The sequence below is a fragment of the Rhinolophus ferrumequinum genome, chromosome 24 (assembly GCF_004115265.2).
Source record: "Rhinolophus ferrumequinum isolate MPI-CBG mRhiFer1 chromosome 24, mRhiFer1_v1.p, whole genome shotgun sequence".
In the NCBI taxonomy this organism is placed as follows: domain Eukaryota; kingdom Metazoa; phylum Chordata; class Mammalia; order Chiroptera; family Rhinolophidae; genus Rhinolophus; species Rhinolophus ferrumequinum.
Window position 1 is genome coordinate 27864750 of NC_046307.1, and position 25857 is coordinate 27890606.

At 41.9% G+C, this 25857-nt stretch overlaps 1 long non-coding RNA gene across 3 annotated transcripts in view; it reads left to right on the plus strand.

The window, feature by feature from the left end:
• LOC117016670 (uncharacterized) overlaps window positions 1-25857 on the plus strand; it is a 56592-nt gene that overhangs the window by 19097 nt on the left and 11638 nt on the right. For 2 of the 3 annotated variants that reach the window (XR_004421943.1, XR_004421944.1), the window contains exon 2: window positions 23131-23290. This is a non-coding gene — a long non-coding RNA (uncharacterized LOC117016670). Of the gene's footprint in view, window positions 1-23122; window positions 23291-25857 lie in introns of all 3 variants that reach the window. The other variant, XR_004421945.1, reaches the window with a different exon arrangement.

Below are 25857 nucleotides of genomic sequence, written 5' to 3' on the forward strand. Positions count from 1 at the left end.
AGATATAACATTAGAATTTCCCCATCTTTGATGATTCACCCTGAAAAGTGGTGGGTCGCTGACCTGGCCTGGGGAGCCTAAGATCTGGCAGACACCAATACCTACCTATTGAGAGGGGAGAGAGTAGAGAAAAAGATAGCAAGTATTTCTGTCTCTTTAAAATACAAATTCATTCTCTTTGCAAAATTTTTTCTTTGAAATGTTTTTGTTAGTTTTTTATTTTATTTATAAAAGTAAAATATGTTCATGTGTCCTCATGAATCTAAGCTTTGACCCATAAATTCAACTCTTAGGTATTTATCCAAGAGAAAAGGAAATCTGTGTCAAAATTCTTGTGCAAGAATGTTCATAGCACTTTTATTCATGATAGCCAAGATCTAGAAGCAACCCAAATGTCCATCAACAGGATATGGACAAACAAATTGCGATACACCATTTGAATGGTATACAATTCAGCAATAAAAAGGAATGATCTACTAATATATGCAACAACCTGAATAAATCTCATAATAGTGAACGAAAGAAGCGCCAAAGCACAAAACATTATGACTCCATTTATATAAAATTCTAGAACTGGCAAAATTAATCTAAGGTGAAATAAATTACAACTGTTGCCTGAGGTGGAAGGAGGGGTGGGAACAGGAGAATTAAAAACAAAAGTAACATGCTTTCATTTCAACAAGTGAAACAATCCAAAAATGTATAAAGGAAACTTTCTCCTTTTTTATTTATTTTTACCCTACACTGGTAATCCTGTTAAAAGTTTGATACGTACTTTTCCATACCCTCTCTGGGCTTATACAAATATAAACTAATACATGTGCACTTTTGTAATAGATTTTGCTTTAGGGTCATGCTATACATGATGCTTGCTTTTTAAAATATCTGCTTAATAATGTATCACGGATACCCTTCCAGTTCAATAAATATAGATCTAACTCATTCTTTTTAATGCTGGTGTAATTCCTTAATATGAACATACCATAATTTATTGAACCATTTTCTTATTGATGGGTAGTCAGACTGTTTCTACTTTTTGCTTTTGCTACTGTGAACAATGTTGCAATAAAATAGATCTTTGTACATCTATATTTGCATGTGGTGTTTAGAATAGATGCTCAAACGTGGGAACAGGGAAGGATATATGTTTTTAATTTAACTAGATGTTGGCGGATTGCATACCAAAGAGAGTATAGCAGTTCTCACTCTCACCAAGCAACGTATTGAAAAGCCCATTTTGTCACATCCTCACCAGCGCTTTTGCTCTTTTGAATTTTTGCCAATGGGATTAATAAAAATATGTTTCCTTAACTTCAAAGTACTTCTGTGGTAAACCTATGCTTTCATATGGTATATAAAAGTCTCTTCTAACACCTCTTCCATTTTTTAATACTGTTTCTTCTTGGTCAGAATCGCTCACACCCCTCAAATTTGCATTTTCAAGTATATTGGGAGATGGAAGGCAGTCATGGCAGGGAAAGAGCTATTCCCATTGTTTTTTTTTGTGTTTTTTTTTTTTTTCCGACTTCAAGTATTCAGCCAAATAGCAGCCTGCTCATTTTCATCGTGGTGCCAAAAAGAATCTGTGATCGTCTTATTTATTTACTTGTTGTATTAGGCACAACTCAAAACAGAACAGAAAACAGAACTCAAAAGGGTTTAAATGTAGAGAATGAAACGAATGGGCCATTCAGGGAGGCAAGATCAGGCTTAAAGGTGTAGTTAGTAAGGTTGTCGAGGTACCTGGGACTCGCAGTGAAGAGGAAACATTACCATCAGGTTCAGTTATCTCATGCTGTGGCACAAAATGCCCCATAACTTAGTGGCTTAAAAAAACAACCCCCATTTATTTGCTCACAGTTCTTCCTTTGACCGAGGCTTGCTGGAAATGACTGATCTCCACTCCGCACCTGGTAGAGTTGGCTGGGGCAACGCAAGTGGAGCTGGATGAGGGTCCAGAGGGGTTCCCTCACGCATCTGGTGCCTCTGGGGGTGGGGGGGGCTAGACTTTTCTCTGTCTCTCCATGTGGTCTCTTGTTATTTAATAGTTTAGCCTGACCACTTAAGAGGTGGCTAGATCCCAAGAAAGTCCAAGTGGAAGCTGCCTGGCCTCTTAAGGACATGTCACAGAACTGACAGAGCGTCACAGTTGCCACATTCTGCAGGTGGAAGCAAAGCACAAGGCAAATCCAGCTTCAAGGGGAAGTGAAATAAATGCTGCCTTATAAGGGGAGCAACTGCAGTGCATATAGAGTTGCGATGAATCATTTGTAGCTGTCTTTGCTGATAAGCTACCACATGTGTCTCAGTATGAAAAGACAATGGGAGAAAATAGAATTTCCAATGAGTCTGGCACTGTGGAGGAAGGTCTGTCCTACAGGAGATGTAGTCTTTGAAATCTACTGCCAGAACTGTGGTGCTGAGGCAGGGAGAGAACAGCAGAGGAAATATCCTGATCTCTCTCCTTCATGCTCCCTAATTTCCTGCCAGTACAAGGGAGCCTGGGTGATACAATTCACAGAGGTCAACCCTACCTCTCCACCTTGCAAGACAGTTCAGAAAATGCCATCAAATGGAGTGGGGTTGGGGGAGGGAGCATGGAAGAAGAAAACCGACCTATTTTTTTGTTTTCTGTTTGTCATATTATTATGAAATGTAAGTTTCCTCAAAGGAAGGGTGTCCTTCTCCTGATCACAGCTGATTCCCTGGGTCTAGCAAGTTCTGGAGTGTCCCAAGTGTTCAGTAAAATGTGTTGAGTTGAATTGAGTTCAGTTATTTAAGAATGAGTCATAAGCTTGCCCTTCTTTCTTTCTGATACTCCAGAAGAAATGCCTGAAAGATGGCAAGATGGAGGTCATGAGAACAAGGTCACCTTGGTTCCAACGCCACAGTTTCACTTTAGGGACAGTCATGGTATAAAGCGTGAAAGCAAATTCTGTGGAGACTGACAGTGCTGCTAGAACACTCTTAGAGCCACAGCCAGTCTGACCTCCCTGGCGATTTTCTGAGCATTTTTCTTTTCTCACTTGGCTCCCTAATGGTGATGGCCTTAGGAGCACTGAATTAAGTGAGTCATTTGTTTTTCTTAATGGAACACCTGTGAGAAGCTGGGTGTTACTCTTAAAAAAACACAAAACAAAACAAAACAAAACTTGAGATATGATTCACATACCATAATATTCACCCTCTTAAAGTGTGAATTCAGTAGTTTTTGGTATATTCACAAGGTATGCCACCATCCCACTAGCTAATTCTAGAATTTTATCATCATCCCCTTACCCCCAAAACCATATCCATTAGCTGTTGCTTTCCATCCCCTGTTTCCTCCCAGACCCTGGCAACCACTAATCTACTTTCTGTCTCTATGGATTTGCCTATTGTGCACATTTCATATAAATAGAATCATACAACATGTGGTCTTTTGTGTCTGGCTTTTATACTAAGGGTGATGTTTTCAGAGTTCATCTATTTGTAGTATGTGTCAGTACTTCATTTCTCTTTTATGGCTGAATATTATTCTGCTGTATGGATTTACCATATGTTGTTTATCCATGCACCATGTTGATTTACATTTGAACAATGTATATTCTTTCTACTTTTTGGCTACTTTGAATAATGTTGCTAGGAACATTTGTGTACAAACTTTTGTGTGGACATAATGTTTTCCTTTCTCTTAAGTGTATACCTAGGAGTGGAATTACTGGGTGTTATGGTAATTCTGTTTAACTTTTTGAGGAACTGCCAGAGTTTTTTCCAAGGTGGTTGTACCATCTTGCTTTCCTGTCTGCATTGTATGAAGGTTCCAATTTCTCCACATCCATGTTAGCTCTTGATTATAACCATCCTAGTAGGTGTGAAGTGATAGATTGAGGTTTTCATTTGTGTTTCCTTGGTGGTTAATGATGTTAAACATCTTTTTATGTGCTTACAGTATTTGCCATTTGCATATCTTCTTTGGAGAATTGTTTATTCAAGCCCTTTGCCCATATTTATTTGAATTGTTTCTTTATTATTGAGTTATAAGAGTTCTTTATATATTCTGGATATAAGTCCCTGATCAGACATATGATTTTCTCCCATTTTGTGAGTTGTCATTTTCTTGATGATGTCCTTTGATGCACATTTTTTTTAATGAAGTTTAACTTATCTATTTTTTTCTTTGGTTACTTGTGCTTTAGGTATTGTATCTAAGAAACTATTGCTTAATCCAACATCGTGAAGATTTACCTTTACATTTTCTTCTAAGAGTTTTGTAGTTTCAGCTCTTAGGTTCAGGTCTTTGATCCATTTTGTGTTAATCTCTGTATATGGTGTGAGGTAGGGGCCCAACTTCATTTTTGCATGTAGATATCCAGTTGTCCCAGCACCATTTCTTGACAAGATTATTTTTTCCCCCAATGAATTGCTTTGGTACCTTGTTGAAAATCAATTGATCATAACTTTCAGAAGTTATTCCTAATGTTAATAATAATGATTAGAATTATTGCTGGCACCTGGTTTGCTTGAAGAATCTTCTCTCCTCCCACTTGAGTACTTTTGTTTCAGAGATCATTCCAGGATCTCAAAATTGTATTGATGAACACAACACCAACCCCACCAAGGGAGGTGGTGGAGGGAGGGCAATGGTGTAAATCCCAGCCCAAGTCCAAAGAGAACCAGGAGTGCTGTTGTCTGAGGGCAGAAGATGGATGTCCCAGCTCATGGGGAAAGAGTGAATTCACCCTTTCTCCACCTTTTTGATCTACTCAGGCCTTCAACTGATTGAATGATGCCCACCGGTATTGGGGAGGGCCATCTGCTTTCCTCAGTTCACCAATTCAAATGCTAATCTCTTCTGGGAACACCCTCACCCACACACACCCTGAAATAGTGTTTTACCAGATATCTGGGCATCGTTTAGCCCAGTCATGTTGACACATAAAATTAACCATCACAGGGTCACAGGGATTGGAAAGATGCCTACACAACTATGTACATTAGGGAGAATAACTGTGAAAGCTTTCCCGATATAAAGAAGTCAAACTTCAATGTTTTGGCAAGAGTTGGACTACGTAAGATGTCAAAAAGCAAGCTTTACTCTGTGATTTATTAGCTGGTGAGCTTGCCTATTCACTTAAACTCTCTGAGTTTCAATTTCCTGGTCTATTGAACGTTGGTAATAATGCCAAGTCTATCGACCTATCTTCGTTATTGTGAGATTGAAACAATGTGGTAAGTGAAAAAGTACTTTGGAAAACTTAACTTGTAATTCTGGATATTGCAAGCAATCCATAGAGTTTTTGTTCTAAAAACTGCCTTTGAATTGTTTGTAGTACTAATTTATCCCTAGTAATGTTTACCGTAGTAAAACATTCACATCGGATTTCTCACCACTGAGCTGGGTAAGGGTCAGGCACTGGTACGTGACTCAAAGAAAGTTGGTATGCAGTGTTTAGTAACAAATAGGCCCTCAGGGAACTCTCAATAAATACTTTTGGCGCTGGGGTAAAATGTAAGAAAAGAGCATCAAGCACAGTTTTTACTGATGGCTTAGAATGGAGGGGAAGTGTGTTTTCAAAAAGTCTCAGAGGACCTTATTTATATGGTGCTGGAGCTGGAAGACATAAGCCTTGGACCCTAGGCTGCCCACCTCCTATCCATCCCAGGCAGTTATGGGGAGGACAGTGATTTGCCCCAGGGAACCCAATTTAAGGGGAGGGAGACAGTGAACCAAATAAATGAAGCATCGTAATCCAAAGCACTGACTCTGTTGTCGAGGACGGTAAGTTCGCACATTATGACGCATGTAGGGACATTCTTCTCTCTGTCCCTATGGGTTAGTTTAGATTTAACTTCCTCTGAGGTTAATCTTTGGAAGAAACAAGTTAGGTCCAACAGTTACGGATAGCCCAAGATAGAATAAAGATCTTTAATGGTTACCTACCATGTCAGAGAGACACCAAATTGGACCAGATACCTGGAGTGCCAGCAACCCTGTCACCTACGACCACCCCCCGCCACACAAAGTTCTGAGCGTTATTCTAGACTGAGTAATTCAGACTTTGAGGATTTTCACATATGGGGAACACATCACTTGGTTGGGGAACAGGGATGGCTTGGGGAAAGAACAGCCCTTGTGAGGAAGGGTGGAATTTTCCAGAGGCAGGTGGAGAGGAAAGCGGTGCTCTCCTCTAAGAATATGAGGATCCAGAAACCAGGTTAGGATCTGGGGCTTCCAGGAAGGAAACCCCCTTTATGAAGGGTTCAGCCTCTTAGGTGCTTTTCCCTTTAACCACAAAGTTTTAAAATCGTTTTATACTATTTCCCTCATACTCTGTAATTCCCTTATGCCTCTTCCAACTCTTCAGTGAAGTTCGATACACAGCTGCTTATCGGCTGTGTGCCTCAATTTCGATATCTGTAAGATGGAGCTAACACCTACGTCATAGATGAGGAATAAATGGATTAGTGCACGTTAATGTGCTAACTTATGTGAGTTAAATGAGGACACTTGGCGGTGTCTGGCACATAAAAGTGCTTCGTATATGTTGGCTGTTGCTTTGATTGTCACGCCTCCTCTTCCTCTTCCTCTTCCTCTTCTCACGCTTTCAGACCTTGAGAGAGGCCAAGCCCACTTCCATATTTTGGGGCTATCAGTATATTAAAAACTAAGGAAATTACAAAATCGGATTGCAAAGTCTTGTGGTATGCTTTAAATTTTTATATGTCACAAATTAATACTTTGCAACACACAAAAAATACCAGCAGTAAAACAGGGTAATTACACGGTACACAATTGTGTGCTACAGACACCGTCGCTCAGCGATAGGACATAAGCCTACTCTGCAAGGCGAACGTCAGTGTTGTCACCCTGTGTTTCTATCTTTATATATAAAACTTCATTTGGAAAGAACTTTAAAGGCAAACTTTAGTTCTTTCATGAATGAGAGTCCACACCAAAAGGCCCTCGGGCACCCCTTTACCCGCCATCCCTGGGCTGGAGGCTGATTCATAAAGGAAAGTGAGCCCCCCTCTCCCCTGACCCCCTCCCTCCATCCTCGCAGAGAGAGGAGTGGCCAGAGAACAAGCAGCTTTGAATAAGCAGTGTCAAGAGGATGTTCTGAAAGGGGCAAATCATTGACTCCCACCTCCGCCTCGACCCTTTCCCTAATATTCAGGAGGAATGGAAAACTCTGGGCAGAAAGAGAAGTGGGCATTCCCTTAACTGGGTCGCAGGTGGCCAAACTTCAGCTTCATGGGCTGAAACATTCATGTTTATCTGTCTTGATAGAAATCTTGCCAAAATGGAGTCTGCTTCCCCCACATTATTAAAAAGAGCGCAGTGATAGTAGAAAGCAGAACCAAAACATACTCTCCAAATGAAAAAGATGCAGGCCATTTCATTTGTGATACCACGTGCATGTGAATCTTATCCAAGGAGTTTCATTTTGCCGTGGAGGAATACCTAGAAACTCATAACAGAGGATGAAGAAAGCATGCACGTTTTCTGCACTATCTCTGTTTCCGGTTTCCTTCATATTTTCATGTCCGTGTCATAGCTCAATATATGTCATCATGGAGATACAGAGAGGGATTGTTATCTACTACTATAAAAGTGAACCTGCAGAAGAAATGGGACTCTGTTGGATAAGGACCATTTCAAGTGCTTTTTTGTTTTTAAGATAAAGAGCGCGAATACAGGACAAAGCAAGGTAAACTCCTAAAACAAGTTGCCTTAAAAACAAAGAAAGAAAACTGCAAGGTTTATGTCCAGATTGAGACCACTCCCCTTCGACTCAAGTTTCTGCCTTTATTTCATTCCCTTTTGCACCCCAGAGTCAGAGTGAGCTCATGGAAAGGACATACAAGTGATAGACCAAAGTCTTGGGTGCTGGTTTGTCTCAGGCCCTTTGCAGCTTGTGGTTTCAGGCATCTCTGAGTCTTGGGTTCCCTATTTGTAAAAACACCCAATCCCCCTTCCCCCTCTCGGCTCCAGGAATGTTACAAAGATGAGGAGCGGTGGAGATTTGCGACCACACATACAGATGGCGCGCGTTGCCTAGTGCCTGTCCTGGACTCTTGGTGATGCTCAGCAAGAGGTCGTGGCTATTAGTTGTTACTCACATTTTACTTCCACTTACACACATACACCTCTTAGTGCATTAGCCTTCCCTGGTTCCCTCTCAGTAGCTTTGCCTAGTGGGATGCATGGCATGGCCCCCCCGTCCCTCGTTCATCCTATCATTTATATATTTATAAACTGTTTATTACAGAAAACTTCAAACACAGTCCCAAGTAGAGAGAAAGGTACAATAAAGCCCAATGTACCCATCACCCAGATGCAATCATTAACTCATTGCCACTCTTGTTTCATCTATACTCTCTCTGCTGCCTTCTCTGCAGGACTATTTTAAAATAAATCCCTGATATCATATCACCCGTTCGTAAATATTTCAATGTGTATCTCTAAAGGACAGGACCGCTTTAGAAATATAACCACAAAATTATTTGATATAAAAAAAGTCAGAAGTAGTCAATGTTCAGATTTCTCAATTGTCTCATAAGTAGGTCTCCAGGACTGGGAGAAAATAAAGGTGTTGCTTCAGCCATCCCATCTGTGATGCTTTGTTTTGGCAGCCCCAGGAAACGGACTCAGGTGGTATTGGGGGTGTCCAACGGGAGGCAATAGTGTGGGGTTGTCTCTGTGAAGTGCCATTGATGATTATTGCCTAGATCCATTATTTCATTTGGGGTGTGCAAAAATGGTCTTGTTCTAATTCCATCATTCCTTCTTCATCCGACTGGAATTCTTTTCTAAGGAGAACATTGTTTTCCTCCCGTCAGTTTTTTGGAAACTCTGAGCACAGAGTTTCTCGGAATTGCCCCTCTCTTTATTCACCAGTATTCAGAATAGTAAGATGGTTCCCTAGCATCTCTCAAAAATGAGAAATCTTTTTTTTTTTAATGAACTCATGGAGTTTAATGCAATTGACTTGTTTGACTCAATTACAGTTGTTATTCTTATTAATGTTCAAATTATCCCAACTTTGGCCAAGGAGAGGTTTTTCATTATGGCTCCCCAGACCTTTTAACACCACACCAGACTTCTTTAATTGCTTTCTTGCTTTTTATTATGACAAGATATCCAGGCTATCTTCTACATTTGCTGCCCCAACCTAGAGTCAACCATTTCTCCAAGGAAATGGTATTGAGAGGCCACGATCTGAAGATTAGCAGTATTTATTATGATTGGGTTTATTATTGTTTCTAGGAATTTTCAGTGGACAGAGCTTGGAAACACTTTTTTTTTTTTAATTTTAAAAGTGCAAAGACATTATGAGTTCATAATAATCCAGAATTTATTATTACAGGGTATTACTTACATTCTTTGGGTTTTTATATTTGTATTTCTTTTCTCTTATTCTGAAAATCTTGGTTCCTAACAACATTAACCATTACTTATTTGCTTTATCCTACCATGAGTATAATAGTTTCAGCATGATAGCAATATAACTAACAATATGATTACAAAAACTAGTTTAAGATGGTTTCTGGTGTTCTTTTTCTCTACTAGGCATATACAGTCTAATTACTATGTTTTACTAACATGTGAAATAAATCCTTTCAATATACTGTTAGTTTTTGTTTCATGGGAAGTGTTTTTCTCTTTATTTTTGTTACTTAATCATTTAAACATTTATATGGTTGAAAGTCAAATCTACAAATCAAATCATATTCGGAAGTCTGGTTTCTCACCTTATCTTCTCTACCCTGTTCCATTTCTCCCCATTAGGTAACATTCTGTTTTAAATATATAACAGCACTATACACACACACCATATATATATATATATATATATATATGTATATATATATACATATATATATATGTATGTATGTATGTGTGTATATATATGTATGTATGTATGTGTATATATATATGTATGTATGTGTGTGTGTGTGTGTATATATACATATATATATATGTATTTAAACAGGAGCTTGTAAAATAGCTTTTCTTTGCCTTGTTTGCTGACTCATTGTTTTACTGTGGAGATCACTTCATAGCATTTGTACAGTTTAGAGAACTCCATTGTGGGCATGTGTTGATGAACATTTAGGTTGTTTCCAGTCTTTTGCTATTCCAAATAATGCCAACTTATGCAGTTATTTTTTCTTTTCCATTTTCGTGTGTAACATCTCTGAATATAAGGTCCTCCTCCTGTATGTAGTGTCATTTCGACTTTGGGTTTCTTGTTTCACTATCCAGATTCTCCCCCCCCTTCACACCCTCCCCCCACACACAGAGCACACAGAGAAAGGGGAAGTTTCCTGAAACTTTTGGCATTACCAACCCCGGTCTTTCCTACACATTTCCCTCCCTGCACAGTTATGTCTGATTTAGTAGAACCAGGCATCTCCCTCCCATTGTAGTAAGTGTGGGCACACAGGTCCTTTACAGTTATTTTAGAATTGTAATAATATTGGAATGTGTTTACAATATATTATTAAATAAAGAAATTTAGGTTATAGTAACACATGGGCTGATTTTATTTTTTATTATAAAGAAACATATTTGTAAAAAGTATAAAAATATGTAAAAAAGTAAAAACGATGTTATAATTATTTACATGTAGATAAATATATTTACCAATATATTATAGATACATATATACACATAATATATCTGTATATACACAGATGTGTGGGTATTTACCAATCTGGAGGAAAATACTAAATTCTCCATAAATATTAATAGTCATTGATTATCTCTAAATTATAGGTGATTTTATAGTATAGCATATTGGTTAATCTCATGGACTCAGGAGCTACACTGCCTGGTTACAAATCCTGGCTCAACCAGACCGCGTGACCTTTGGCAAGTTACATAAATTCTACATGCCTCAATGTTCCCTCTGTAAAATGGGGATGAAGAAAACTGTATCTGTCTCATGGGACTGTTTTCAGTAATGGTAGTTAAGATAGGAAAAGTGCTTAAAATAGTGCCTGGTACATAGTAAACACTATATAAGTATCATTACACTTTTCAATATTATCCACATTATTAGCAGTGATCATGTAATCTGCTATACTTAGGAAACAATCCCATAAATGTTACTTTTAACCAAAAACATACTGCATGATTGATGTAATCTTTCCAGAAATGTATCCCCCTTGTATCATCAATGTGTCGTGTTAGTAGGAAATGACAATGAAAATAATGTGCATTAGGGCTCTAGAATAATTATTTGGAAGTTATAAATAAGTTCACCTTTTTTCTGTCCACTTATTCTCAAATGTAAGCAGATAATGAAAAATTTCTCCTCCAGCAATGGCTGTCAAGCTTTGGCATGCTACAGACTCACTTGGAGGTTTTATTAAAACGCAGATTTCTGGGTCACACATCCAGATATTCTGATTCAGCAGGTCTGGGACGGAGCTTGAGAACTTGCATTTGTTTCTGAGGGGTTCCAAATTGATGCTGATGCTATTGATTCTTGGGACCACACTTTGAGAACCACCCACCTATGGCACCAAATGCCGCATGATCAAGTGGAAGGACCTACGACCAGGGAATCACCCCCCGAGGGATTTCAGTCGCTCCCAGCTGTATGATATTCCTCCTTATGTCTCCTTCCTTCCTTCTTTCCTTCCTTCCTTCTTTCCTTCTTTCCTTCCTTCCTTCTTTCTTTCCTTCCTTCCTTCCTTCCACAAGCATTCATGGAGCATCTGCCATGGGCGAGGCACTGTGTTAAGTGCTGGAGATAAAAAGAACTTTTGCTCTAATGAACTTACAGTCTAGGGGGAACCTTGGGCAAGTTTTTTCAGTCTGATCTCTGATATCTCAACCAGGAAATGAAGAGTTTAATCATTAATTCATTTTAATGGCAATTATTAAACATTTACTATGTCCCAGGCTCTATGAAAAGCAAATACAAAACAAAAACATTTCATTTTATAATGTTTTCAGGAAGCAAAGTGTATCCATAAGTACTGTCTCAGTTGATCCTCACACCAGCCCTTCATGGTAGGTAACATATGGTTAGCCCTGTTCTGTAGATGAGCCAAGCAAAGTGCAGGGAGGTCCCCAGTTAACCTGAGCTGGGAAGTAGCTAAGATGGACTTGAACTCAGTTCCTTGCTCCCCACTCCAGAGTCTTTCATCTGTATACCACCCTGAACTAAATTTTCTCTAAGGTCCCTTCCTACTTATTTAGTAAGGGACTATGATAAATATTGGTTGAATTAAATGGTGATCATTTTTTACCTATTTTTCCAAAGTTGTGGATAATACTTTCAGATAATAAACACTGGAAACTCACTTAATATTGTTGGCAGTGCAGGTCAGCAAACATCGATCATCTGATACTAGTGGGGACTGTACTAAGGGCTGAAGATTACAAACAATCTGTCTGTCTATCTATCATCTATCTATCTATCTATCTATCTATCTATCTATCTATCTATCTATCATCTATCTATCTATCTTCTATCTATCTATCTATCTGTCATCTGTCTGCTATCTATCTATCTATCTATCTATCTATCTATCTATCTATCTATCATCTATCTATCTATCTATCTATCTATCTATCTATCTATCTATCTAACTATCTATCATCGATCTAGCTATCTATCACCTGTAGTTCCAGTTTTGGAGGGGCTCAAAGTCTAGTAAAAAGCAGAATAAACAGGAAATACAATACTACAACACAATATGGTAAGGACAATGATAGACAGTGTTGTCAGGGCACAACAGAGTGAGGACACACCCCCAGCCCAAGGAGAGGACTGGATAAGGTTTCTTAGGGAGCTCAAGTCTCAGCTGATTTGTGTGAGATGGACAAGCAAAAGGGGTGGGGAGCAGGCGGTCCGAGTAGAGAGACCCATGTGAACTAAGGCTCTGAGGTGGAAAGAGGCAGGGTGTGTTCAGGGAGTTGTAACGTCTTCGATGGGCCTGGAATGGAATGTGTAGCAGCACGTGAGTCTCGCGAGGAGGGCAGGGCCTGGATGAGGGCGGCCTTAGAGAGCTGCTCTTGGCCGGTCCCTGTATGCGGTAGGAAGACTGCCTATCCTAGAGGTTCAGAGCTTGGGCTTTCAGCTCAACCCTTGTGTTCTTGATTCCAGTTCTCACCTGTATTAGCCGGGGATGGGCAATTTAATCTTTGAACTTTGATGTTTCACAGCTGGAAAATGGGGACAATTGTGTGTACTTACAGGCATTGTTCTGAGGATAAAATGAGGTAATGCGTGTACAGCGCTTGACAGTGCTTATCACAAAATAAGCTCCCAATAAATGGCAGTATATGATAATGATCATTTTTGTTTGAAGGGATCATCATAAATAACTGCCTAGTTGTGCATCATGTTGTAATTATATTGAAAAGTACACATTTGGTGACAGCTGCTAGGAATTTACTGTCTTAGACACCGCATTAGCTTGGACAAAGCAAGCACGAACATGTGTAAGCGACTCTGCATTTCTGTCTTTCTTTCTTTTAGTCTGTGAGCTGTCCGCCATTTATTCTTCATTAAGACATGGCCCATCCAAAAGCAACGCTGTGAGTTTGTTCAAACCAGGTGGCTTCTCCTTCCTTAAAATTAATCTTTCCATCATCCTCTTCCTCCTCTTCACACATTCAGGGCATCGCCTATTATCTTCTAGGTCTGGGGAGGGGACGTGCAGGCCGGTCACAGGTAGAGAGGTCATCTCCTTGGAATGCTGAGCATCCAGGCCTCACCTGCATGGAACTGCAGGTGAACCCAGCCCTGTCTGTTTGCCAAGAGACGTCTGCCATGGACCACGTGCCACTTTACATTTCTACGCCTATCAATCGAGGTTCACTGATATTTAGCTACAGTGGGAGGACAGAGAAATGACCATGGTTTGGCGCCAGGCAGGCTGTCATGATTAATCTTTTAGCTTATGCTATTTTGTGTTTGTGTGTTAGAGTCAGAGCCAAGGTGTGAGTAGGTAAATTTTCCGTTCACATCCAAAGAAGGGCAGACAAGCTTGAGTCTGGGTTTCCCCTGCTCCGCCTGTGCAATGACAACCTTCTTCAAACCGAGGCAGAGAGAGGAAGCTACAAAAATGACAGATACCAGTCTTCTCACTGACCTCATTGCATGGGGCTGGAAGATGGATTTTGTGTGGTTTAAAAACATGTGACATTGCTCACATCTGGAGTATTGAGTCACAATTTCTAATCATTAAAATAACTTTCATATAGACTTCAATTCATTGCAAGTATTGGCATGCGTCAATGTACATGGCAAAGAAAGCTGGCATAGGAACAACCTTCCCCACCCTACCGCCCCAGCTAAAGCACCTGGTTGTGGGGGCTGTTGACTTCTCTGTTCCTCCTCTGGTCTCAGTCCCTAGTCCCCACTCTACCTGGTATACTGGCACAGTCTTGGCTAATAGAACAACATGCATCAGTGTGGGAAGGGGGCTTTACAAAGACGGCTCACCCTGCTTTGTTGTGTTTCCTGATGGAGGTCAGGTTTTAGCAGGCACCGGATCTTTTCCTATTAATGGCCGTCCAGATTTTGGACTGTTATCATCTCTGCGGCTGCTGCAGTCCACTCACAGTCTTGGCAAGAGAATGTCACACCACCCTCTCTACCGCCCCCATTCACCTACCACACCCCTTTCTCCTTGTAAACCTCAAAGGACTCCAAGGAAGGTGCAAGTTGCCACCTGCTGCACTGCCCTCCACCAGCTGAACTGGTTTTTCCTGCTATAGCAGCCCTCTCTCTGCTTGAGGCCGTGGTGACCCATGGTGACCTATGCGGTTAACAGCCATAGGACAAAAAAACTCGGCTTTGGCAGCAAACAGTAAAATTGATCTTTTCAAGTGATTCTGAGAACCTGAAGAGTAACTTGGTTATGAAATCTGTGATTTTTCCTTTCTGCTCTCCGGTGAGTTGGATTTTTGAATTATATGAATACTTAGTATTCAGAACTCAGAGTACTCCCTTTGCTCATTGCTTGAGAACACATTACAAAGTGAACGCTTCCTCTCAGTAAGGGGCACAGGGCTTTCGAAGAGGCCTGCTGCCGTCCTCCAGATGGTAACCATAGTTGAGACACTCCAACCACCCAGCATCACACCAGGTTCTTAGGGCATTTCTGAGCAAGGAAAAGGAAAGCTGTTCTCTTAAATCCTAAAAAGAAATGTGCAAAAATTACTAATTTAATTCAAGCCTTACCTAGATAGAAACTGATTACTATAGAGAGGGAGGCAAGAAATTAACATCTATCGTACCAGCTGCTAGGTGCTGGGGACTCAGTACGCACACCATGGTTAATCCTCCAGCAGGCTAGCGTGGCAGGCTGTCATTGGGACCTGGCGGTCTCATTAATTCACATGGCAGAAGCTCCGGGAGAACCACACCAGAAGCTGCAAGGTGTATTGAATTACCTACTATCACTTACGCCATATTTTGTGGATTCAAGCAAGTGATGAGGCCAAACCAGGTTCAAGAAGTGAGGAAACAGACTCTACCCCGTGGTTGGAGTTGCTGCAAAAGGATGTGCAGTTCAAGGGATGGGTGGGATTATGGAGGCCACCTTCGAGGATCAGCTGCCACATTGGACCTGAAAACAAAAAAAGAAAAAGGAATAATGACCTATGACTTGTACCTAGCTCCAAAGATGTAATAGTAACTAAAACAACGTTCCCAAAGTATTTTGAGCCCCTTGGTTGCAAAGCGCAGTGTACAAAGTGAAGGGGCAAGTGTCCACTATAAATAAACAGAAGTAGTTTCTGTTCGTCACCATGTCCTGCAAAATCAATCAGTTAGATTTAATCAGATTCGGAGGGTGTGTTTGCAATGATCAGACAAAATATAGGCAATATTTATTTGGCATACGTGGGATTCTGTTGTGAGGAGTTCTGGAGAAGCCATTCACCAGAGCAGTTGAAATTGAACTGAGGCCTGCAGACTGCTGGCTGGGAGAGACGTGGGAAAGGGTTAAGGTGCTATGGGCAGAGAAAACAAACTGGTTTCAAATGTGAGTCCTACACTGAAAGTCAAAAGGCTGGATGCTCCTAAAGGCAGGTGTCATTTGCAACTGAGCTGCTTCTCACATAAGCAGCTGTGAGAAGCAGGCTCCTGGGGAAGCAACAGCCTTGAGTTCTCTTTCTAACGATGGTTAATGATTCTCCAAGCCACACCATGCTAGTTATTAAGGTGTATTGTTATTTCTCTATCTCTACAGGCTTTCTTTCTATCGCTGACGGTTAGTTGTGATAAGCAGGGCTCCGTATCTCACTGAGGTTACTTCTTAGAACAGCCTTGGGGTCCCTGTTTCCTGGTGATGGACTCAGAAAGCAGCCAAGGAAACAGATGGTAGGGGAGAGGGGTGGAAAATCCCTGAACATAAAATACTGTACCCAAGGGAAGAATGGTAATAACATCAGATCGGGATGTAGAAGACCTGGCTGTACTCTTAGCTCTGCTACTTACCAGCAATGTAACCTGATGCTTCCCGCTTTCCCACCCCAGGGGGTAGTACCCTCTTGTCAGTCCATCCCTCCTGCTATGATCTGGGCTGTGATCAAATCTTTTGGGTAAAAAGGAACACTTTTCAGAGTTCATGTCTGGCTACGTCACTCTTCCATGGCTCTCCGTTACCTTTCCAAATACTAAGTTCGGAAAATAAGACTTTCTAAGTTTTGGACCTGCCTATCTTTGCAGGTTTACTTCTTGCCACTACTCTCCCTCAGTGATACGTTGATTTAAAAAAACCCAAAAAACAAAAAAAGCCTGAATTATTTCTCCCTGTGATTACATGCTTTGCAAAATGATTGTGTCACTTCTCCCATCAAAAGGTGGAAGTATGTCCTCACCTCTTGACTTGGGGCTGTGCTGTGACTTGCTTTGGCTTACTGAGTGCACTGGAAGTGGCCCTGTGTCAATTCTGAGGCCTGGAGAGCTTCTGCTCGCTCTGTTGGAGCCCTGCCACGGCCATGTGGACAAGGCTAGGCTGGCCTGCTGGAGGATGAGAGACTATTTGGAGGAGAGCCCAGTTGTCACAGCCACGGCTGTCCTAAACCAGTCTACAACTAGCTAATGCCCAGACGTGTGAGAGAGAGCTACCTGCCCCGCTCTCAGCTGACTGTCCATATATGAATGAGCCTCGTCGAGACTGGAACTGCTCCACAGACTCATGAGTAATAATCACGTTGTTATTATTTTAAGCCACTGAGTTTTGGAGTAGTTTGTTACATGGCAATCACTAATTGATACACCTTTAATTCTATCTTTTTACACTGTGGGTTCTTCTAGTCGGGCTAAATTTCTTTCAGTGTTCCGTATACATCATCCTCATTTTCCCCTTTTAGTCTTTGCATAAGCTGGTTCCTCTGCCTGAAATGTTCTTATCTTTCAGCTTCATCCTTTGCTTGGCTATAGTCTGTTCCTTTTTTATGACTGGCATAAATGGTTCTTCCCCCAGCAAGATTTGCCTCACCCTCATCGAGAGCAGGTAAGCTGTCATCATCATGTCCTTCCAGAGTGTCCTGCCCGTCCCTCTCTTAGCGCTTATCATGCAGTATTGCAGTTACCTGTCTTCTCATCTGGCTTCCCGCCCTCCTCTCATTTCCTGAAGGCAGGCCTCTTATTTGAAGTAACATTGTCTGGGCTTAGTGTAATGTCTATTATATACAGAGGGTGCCAAAAAAAAAAAAATGAATACACATTTTAAGAAAGGAAAAACTGTATTAAAATTATGCTGACGGTGACCACTTTGAACACCTCTTGTAATTGCAGAAGTCAAATGTGACTTGTATTCATCTTTTGTTATCAGTATATATTGAGTATTACAATTTTAATACAGTTTTTTCCTTTCTTAAAATGCGTGTGCATTTTTTTTGACACCCTTTGTAGTAGGGACAAAGTATAACTTGTCAACGAATGAATGAAGTTATTCTACTTCCCCAACTTAGTTTCCTCATCTATAAAATGTAGGGGGTGGAAAGAATCAGGGGTGAAAATCGGTTTGGCTTTTTGTGCTGACTCTGATCCGACTCTGATCCGTTGGTCCTGAGCGCCTGTAGCTCTGTACTGAGGAGGATTGTGCGGCCGTGATTGCAGTGATAAGGAAGAATGCCATAGTTAATTAGCTGTGTCTGCCATGGGCAGGAAATAGCAAGTGACAGCAAACCTGCCAAAGACGTGCTGATCCAGGGAAAGATGATTACTCTGACTCCCGGGAATTTGAATCTTGCTTAACCCAGCCTATCTATACGTTGTGCGAGTGAAGGGAAAACCAAACATGAAACTGACTAGCTGCTAAAATGAATGTCACTTGCTACAGGAGAGACTAGGTACTTGCCAATCCATTTTCTCCTCGGCCTGGGCACACCCTCAACTGTGTTTCTTCAGCCCCTTGTATTGAGTCTGGACCTGCAACTTCTCCCACCGAAGAGATACAAGCCGAAGTGATATGAGTCGTCGTCTCTGGGCTGAGCAAGCAAGGTTTCTTTGTGCTCCCTCGTTCTCCCGTCTTGACCAGCTCCAAAGAGAGACTGCACTGCGAGGGTCTGGGTCCCTGAGTGACTGCATCTCACGTTGGGCAGTGGTGGGAATGAGAAATAAAACCCTGTCCCTCAAATCACTGAGATTTGGGGGGAAGGGTTGTTACCCTAATATATCTGCCTACCTTTTCCCCTCGTAATTTTCAGGTGTGCAGGCACGGGGGAGTTAGATGCCACATGCTAATGGCATCTGTGGAAGTCATTAAAGATTACATTTGATGCTTCAAGTGCTTCAGGTGACCGAAAGGTAACCTATAAATGACTTTATGTATTTGAAATACTTTGGAAGTCGGTGCTGTTCTGGTATGCATTTCTTATTGCTCTTTTCTCATATAAAGTGACCCATCTTAGGGAAATAATAAAAGCCCCACATGGAGCACCCACACCTTTCTTTTGATACCAGTTACCCCAAAGACCCTGCAAGTGAAAAAGTTTATCACTCTTTAAGCCCAAGAAGAAAATGGTATCTCCCCTCAAACTTCCTGCCTTCCACAATTTGATTGCAAACATTTCCCAGCTCATGACAGAAACAGAAAACTTAGATTTAAACTGTTCGCTCCTTTCTGTCTGCAACAGTGAGGATGTGCAATATGTATATCCCACGTGACAGCTGTTGCCTTCTGGTTCAGGAGGACAGAACTCGGGCTACAAGAAGGGATATGGGGGAAGCTGACCTTTCCTATATCTCGGAGCTACAATCTTGGGCATCTTACCTTCCAAGTTCCTGGATATCAAGCCCTCATTCTTTCCCCAATAATTTTGTTATGCAGAGCTGCCTGTTTTTCATGCAGTGAAATGTTTTCTCCCTACAGTCCCATCAAAACTTCCCTCTCCTATGGCCCAGCTCTCTTGCCGGACTCTTTTCAATGTACGAATCTGAGCAATGTTTGTGAGTTAATGACCTACTGGGTGCCTAGTAAGGGAAGTGGCTTTCCTTCCCCTCTCATGTAAGAAATGAACATGTTTATAGTAGCCCATTGGGGACAATGCGGTCTAAACTGGACGTTTCACAGTACATTTGAGGCCACGAGGGCAAAAGGAAGGCTCTGCCTTACCAGTGTGGGGAGGTCCTCGGACAAGTGTGGTTTGCTGGCTCTCCTCAGACCACCCTTCGAAGGTGGCTGTGTCACCTGCGAATGCCCAGGGATGGTCCAGGCTTATGCTGTAATGAAAGAGGAGAAGGGAGCAGCAGAGACAGCAGGTGTGCTTCGAATATTTGATGGAATGGACAGCAGGACTAGAATGTGTGCCAGGGTGCACGCAGGAGTGCTGTCTAAGGAAAGGTCAATGGGGAACGCAGATTTCTGGCAAACACAGGGCAGGAGGAACATACTGGGACTGGATGGGGACAGAGGGAGGTTTAAGTATGCAACAGAAGGCAAACGCAAGAGTGAGGCAACTTGGAGTTTGTACTATTTTCTCTCTTTCTCACCCCCTCCCTCCCTCGCTCTCTTTACTTTCTTTTCTTTTCATTTCTTTCTTTCCTTTTTTTCTGCCTCCCCCTCTCCCTCTCTTTCCTATGTTTATAGGTATTAGAGCATGGGCCTGAAGGCTTGAACTTTCCCATGACTTTGATTGACAGGGGAAGCCCACACTACTACCATAATCATCATACAAGGTCATAATTAGTGAGCCCTTACTTGTGCCACTGGTTCATTTATTGCTCCCTACAACTCTTTGTGGTCTCATGTCATTATTTTATGATTATTGATGAGGAAACTGCAGTTAAAAAATAACTTGTGTAAGGTTACAAAACTCGTCAAGTGGCAGAGACTCAAGCCCTGTTCTCAACAGCCACACCTTACTGTTACAAGCACCCCAGAGAGGTAAGGGGAAGAGAAACCTTTATAGGGCCTGGGCCTCCTGTTATCAGCCCTGCCTGTTCCATGAAATGTTAGTGGAAAGTCACAATGGTGAGGAAGTCTGTGCAGAGCTGTTGAGTCGGGAGTTAGTCCTGCCACCAAGGATTCCAGCAGCATCTTTGGCTGGCCTCATTCTCTCTGGGCAAGGCTTTGCGACCAGTGTCCTTTGGCGTATTTGACAAAGCAGGCTGCCAGCTTGCATAGCATAAAGCCTCATCAGTGCCAGACGAAGGTAAACGTCAAGGTGAAAGCCCTACAGAGTCTGGAGTTGTCATGCACTTCAGCAGTCAGGCAGGGTCTCCCAGTGGAAGACTCCCAGCCATTAAATGGCCTCAAAGTAAGCTGATGTGCTTCCCTTCAGACAGTCGAGGCAATAACAAAAGATAAGCAGACATAACGGTACATTTGTGAGTGGAAAATCCATTGTGACAACGGGCTGCATTTGAAGCACCAAATGGACGCGGCTACTTGGCTGGATCTCCACCTCCACAGTACGTCCAGAGGAGTCAGCCTGGGCTCCAGCCCTGCCCTCCATTGCGAGGGAAGCGGTTCAGCAATCAGACCTTTCAAAAGCAGTTTAGTTCATGCTGCAAAGTCCTTGCTGAAGTTGGCAGCAACTTCCTCCCTGGTTTCCTAACGATCAGATAAAAGTGTTGAACATTTTCAAACCTTTTTTGAGGCCAGGACTCATCTTCAAGCGGAATTTTAAGCGGCACCTGCAAAGAGATTTGACTTAATTCCAGACGTTCCTTTCTGCTAGGATGAATAATTAGCAGAGAAATCTCAACCTTCGGTACCGGAGCTTATGTATATGATCCAAAGTGGGAAATATTATAGAAGCTCTTGCATAGTAGTGGTGGAGTCAAAAGATTTCTCCCCACCTTCTGTGTTCTATGAAATGGGGATAACAATAATGAACTCTGCAGGGTGGTTGTAGGCCAATTAGTCCAAGTTGATAAAGCTCAGAGTCTTATTACAGCTTTACTGCTGTGGAGAGCGGGCAGGACCTTCCTGTGACTTTGCTAGGGAAGCTAATTGCCCTGGAAATGTTGGGAATTTGATCTTCCATCAAATCCTCCAGCCCTTCAGACCCCTTGACAATCTTTGGCTATTTGCATCTCAAGGTTAAAGGAGGCTGTTGCTTTCTGGGTGCTAATCAATTGCAAAAACTTTTGATCTCCTCTCTCCAAGTACGTGAGAGCTGAGCAGGAGATGTGCAGACAGGCTGGCTTTATTGGAACGAGCAGTGCATTTTCGCAGTTGTGAGTTTTAATTCTATGTTTCTTAGGGTTCTGTTGGGATCCCAGAAAAATCACTTACTATTTCTGCGTATTTTCCCCCCCAAATGTGATCTGAATTTTGTCAGATCTCCCCAGGGAAAAACTGGAGAAATTACCATTATAAAACTCTAGATCATTATAGCTTGTAGATTTAAAGGAAAGAAACTTTGCAAACATGTTTTCTGGGGGGGAATATATATGCTTACACATATACATACGTACTGTTTTCCTACTGTGCTATGTTAGCCATCCTAGGTACTTTTTAGAAATACAAATAATGCTTCTGCATCAGGGCTTCTCAGCAGTGGCACTATTGACATTTGGGATCAGCCCATTTTTTGCTGTGGGGACTGTCCTGGGCTTTGGTGAATGTTTAGCAGCATGCCTGGCCTCTGCCTCCCAGATACCAGTAGCACCCTGTTAAATTAATTCAACAAGGAGGCCGGTAGACTGAGGCAGTTCTCATGCCTTAGCAACCGACACAAGCAAACCAAAACATAAACCTGTAAATGCTCTAAGGTTCAGAAATGAAAACTTAAGGACGACCAATCACAACCAACTACGCTTTTCCAAACAAGGAAACTGCTCAAGCTGTAGCCAATCACATAACTTCCTGGCATCGATTCTGCATCTTCTCTATAAAAGTCTTGCCCGTAGCTCCTGTGGGAGGAGCGCTCCTGACCACTTTCTGTTTGGCACTGCCTGATAGGGATCGATTTTTGCTCAAATAAAACTATCGAAACTTTTAATATGCCTTAGTTTATCTTTTAATAACCCACAAGTTGTGACAACCAAAAAAGCCTCCAGACGTTGTCACAGGTCCCCAGGGATAGGATTGCCAAATTTATCAAATAAAAAAACCAGGATGTCTATTTAAGTTAAAATTTCAGAGAAACAGTGAATAGATTTTAGACTGTGTAAATTTGACCGGGTGTACTATACTGAATCTGGCAACCTACTTGGAGGACAGAATGACCCCCTCGTTAAGACCCCCTCTTCTAGATAAAGATTTGCATTTATCAGGGAGCTCACAGTATCAAGCACCACATCCTTCTCTCACTCCTGCCACACTTTTCTTTCCCTCCCACCTCTCTCCCTTATTCCAGCCTTCACGACAGAGAATAAAATACATGACATTGTGGGCCTCACCACAGATTGTTGCTAGCCTTAGGCATGAGAGCAAATAGAAACAAATTGCTGCTGTGTATGGAATACTATGATAAAATGGGAGTCAGTCAGAAAACAAAAACGGTGTAGGAATTCAAAATCATGCCTTTTCCAGCAGCATCCTCTCATGGATGGCACAGGACCCAGTCAGATAGGCCTCTGAGGAAAAGAAACTCCACGTACTTCCAAGATCTCCATGGACCCTTTGAAAGTCGAGCCCAGAAGTTACCGTGAGTTTTTCTTTTTTCCATTTAGTCAACAGGTATTTTTCTTTCTTTCTTTCTTTTGAGAATGACAGCATCAGCCAGGTGCTGCACAGCAGACGAATAAGGAAAAGGCAGTTTGTGCCTGGTGGAGAAGAAGCAGATTGTCCTTCCAACAGAGAGATACTTGCTGATAACAGCTGGCACGTGCCCAGCGCCTGATCAAGAGCAGATGAGAAGCAAGAGGAGAAACAGGTAACCCTGGGCAGGCAGGAGTCAGGGAAGCCTTTGCAGAGCAGGTAAGATGGAAGGATGCGTGGGGGTGAACAAAGCTAGCTGGAGACGTGTGAGTGTATCCGAAGGGTCGGTGAGTGATTTGGTCTTCACAGCAGACCAATCATATGGTGATTCTTTACATCGAAGGTCCTTGATATTTGTTTAGTGTCTGTGTATGTACGGCGGAAGGAAAAGGAAGGAGGCTGGCTTTCCTTAGCCTGTAGTCTCTCCTTGATAGTCCCCAAGGATCCGTTATTGCTCAACTCTGCAAAGCAAAGGTGAATCAGACCACCCCCTGAGAGACCACTTGTTGGTGCTGAGCCTGCTCCTTGCGGGCACCTTTGCTCCCCATTCCTGTCACAAGCAACTTATTCGATATTCCATCCAGTTCCCTCGGAGTTCTGGCTGACACAAGTTCTCCACTTTACAACTTTGTCGTTGTGTTTCAGTGTCCCTTATAGATTGTTGATTGCCCAACTTGTCCCTTTCTTAACCCAGGTCTAAGCCTATTGGTATATTATTGACAGGTGTTATGATGAAACCATTTATGTATATGTTATTCACTCTGTGACAGTGTCCGCACCACGTGCTCCGTGGAGGGCGTGGTCTGGTGGTGGCCGAAGAGGCAGGACACAGTAGTGTCATGGGAGGAGCATTTAGTTGGGAGGCAGGAGGCTAGGTCTGAGCTCTGGTTTTCCAACGAACTGGCTGCATGTTCTTATGTAAATCACATCCCCACTCTCGGCCTTCTCTTCTTTCTCTAAAAATCCACGGTTGGAGTAGATCCAGGGTGGTGGCAAAATAGGTTTTACCTTAAGCACTCATTCTGATAGGTAGGTGGCAGCTCTCTGGACTGCTGCATAGAGAACACTTTTTAGACCACATCGGGGGCTCTGGAGGAGAGAGTGATCAAGTAGCAACGTCTACTATGGGTGAAAAAACGTGAGGGTCATGATGGGAACCGCCTGTGTGCCTCGTTTTTAGTATTCCTCGGTTGAATAGGCTCTAAGAAATTCCTATCTGAGTTCTGAGACAATGTGAATATTGGTTAAACATCCAAAGAGTTTGTGGATTCAGAATTAGGATTTTGTGGATTTTCCAAAAACAAACAAACAAAAAACATGATCGTGCGGTTGTTGAGAGCTGAATAGCTATAATTCCTTGCTTCATTTTGGACCGCTTTGCTTCTGACCGGCCATCAACGGGATCTACACATCTGTGGATTTTCTAGAAGTGGGGAATTCTTCTGTCACTAAGTCACACATCACTAAACCCACCAGCACACGTTGAAATATTTTGTTATAAAATAAGTTGATGTGACCCTAACCCAAACAAAATAAAACAAAATCCAACCACTATAAACCTAATTAAAAGGTAAATGACAGGCTAAGTGAAAATATTTGCAAACATTTACCTAGAATGTACGTAAAAGAGAAAAGAACTAAAACCAACAAGGAAAAGACAAACAACTCTGTAGAAAAGGGCAAAGAATATAAACAGGCAACTCAAAGAAGAAATACAAACCCATTAGACATATGAAAGACATGCAAGAATCAATCATTTTAATAATCAAAGAGATGCAAAATGAAGCAGGATATTATTTCCCCTCTATCATATTGTTAAGTAATATTCAATGGTGACAAGGAAGCGAGGCAGGGAAGGGTGTAAACTGGGACAACCATTTTGGAGGACAATTTGGACTCATCTATAAGCACTTGGAATACATATATCCTTTGACCTAGCGATTTCACTTCTAAGAATTTATCTTAAAAAATACTGGTGATTTCTTTGCACCAGTATTTATATATATATTTGCACTCAAGGGCATTTATTGCAGCAATTTTAAACAGCAAATACATAGAATCCACTGAAATAAATATAGTCAATAAAGGAGCAAAGAAACAAAGTATGATAAATCTATATGATCGCATGCTATATGTGTTAGATTATGCTGGGTAAACTTGGTTTAGCTGTGAATTGCTTCCCAGAGTTCCCTTCCCTGTATCATTCTGTGTTCAAGTTGGCCAAAAGAGGAACCTTTTGAGCTTGGGAAGGTAGAAGTGAAGAGTGGCCATTACTCTTAGAGGGTTGTCGTGGTTAGCTGTGGGGGTGGGTAGATGCAGGAGGCTTCTCCTTCATTCTTGGCTCTCTCCTCAGCTCTTCCTAACCGTGGGCCCCAGACTCAACACCAGATGCTGGGCTATGGACTCACAGAAGCAGTAGTGACACAGCAGCCACAGCCTTCTATAGATTTTTCCGCAAGCTCCTTCTTTGTGGTTCTACTTCAGAAGCTAATGGTTCTTGTCTTCTCAGATTGACAGGTTCATTGCTCTTCTGGCTTTCCCTGCTTGACCTTTATTTCCCAGCCACTTGAACAATGGTGTAAGTTCTCATTTCTATATTAAATGATTTATTTCACATATTCATGGTGATTCTGCTTCCCTGACTGAACCTTCTCTGATGCCGTTATTGGTACTGGCAGTGGTCCCAGGGAGTAGAACCTTAAGGATGGGAATCTGGAGTTGGTTCTTAGATCTGATTTTAAG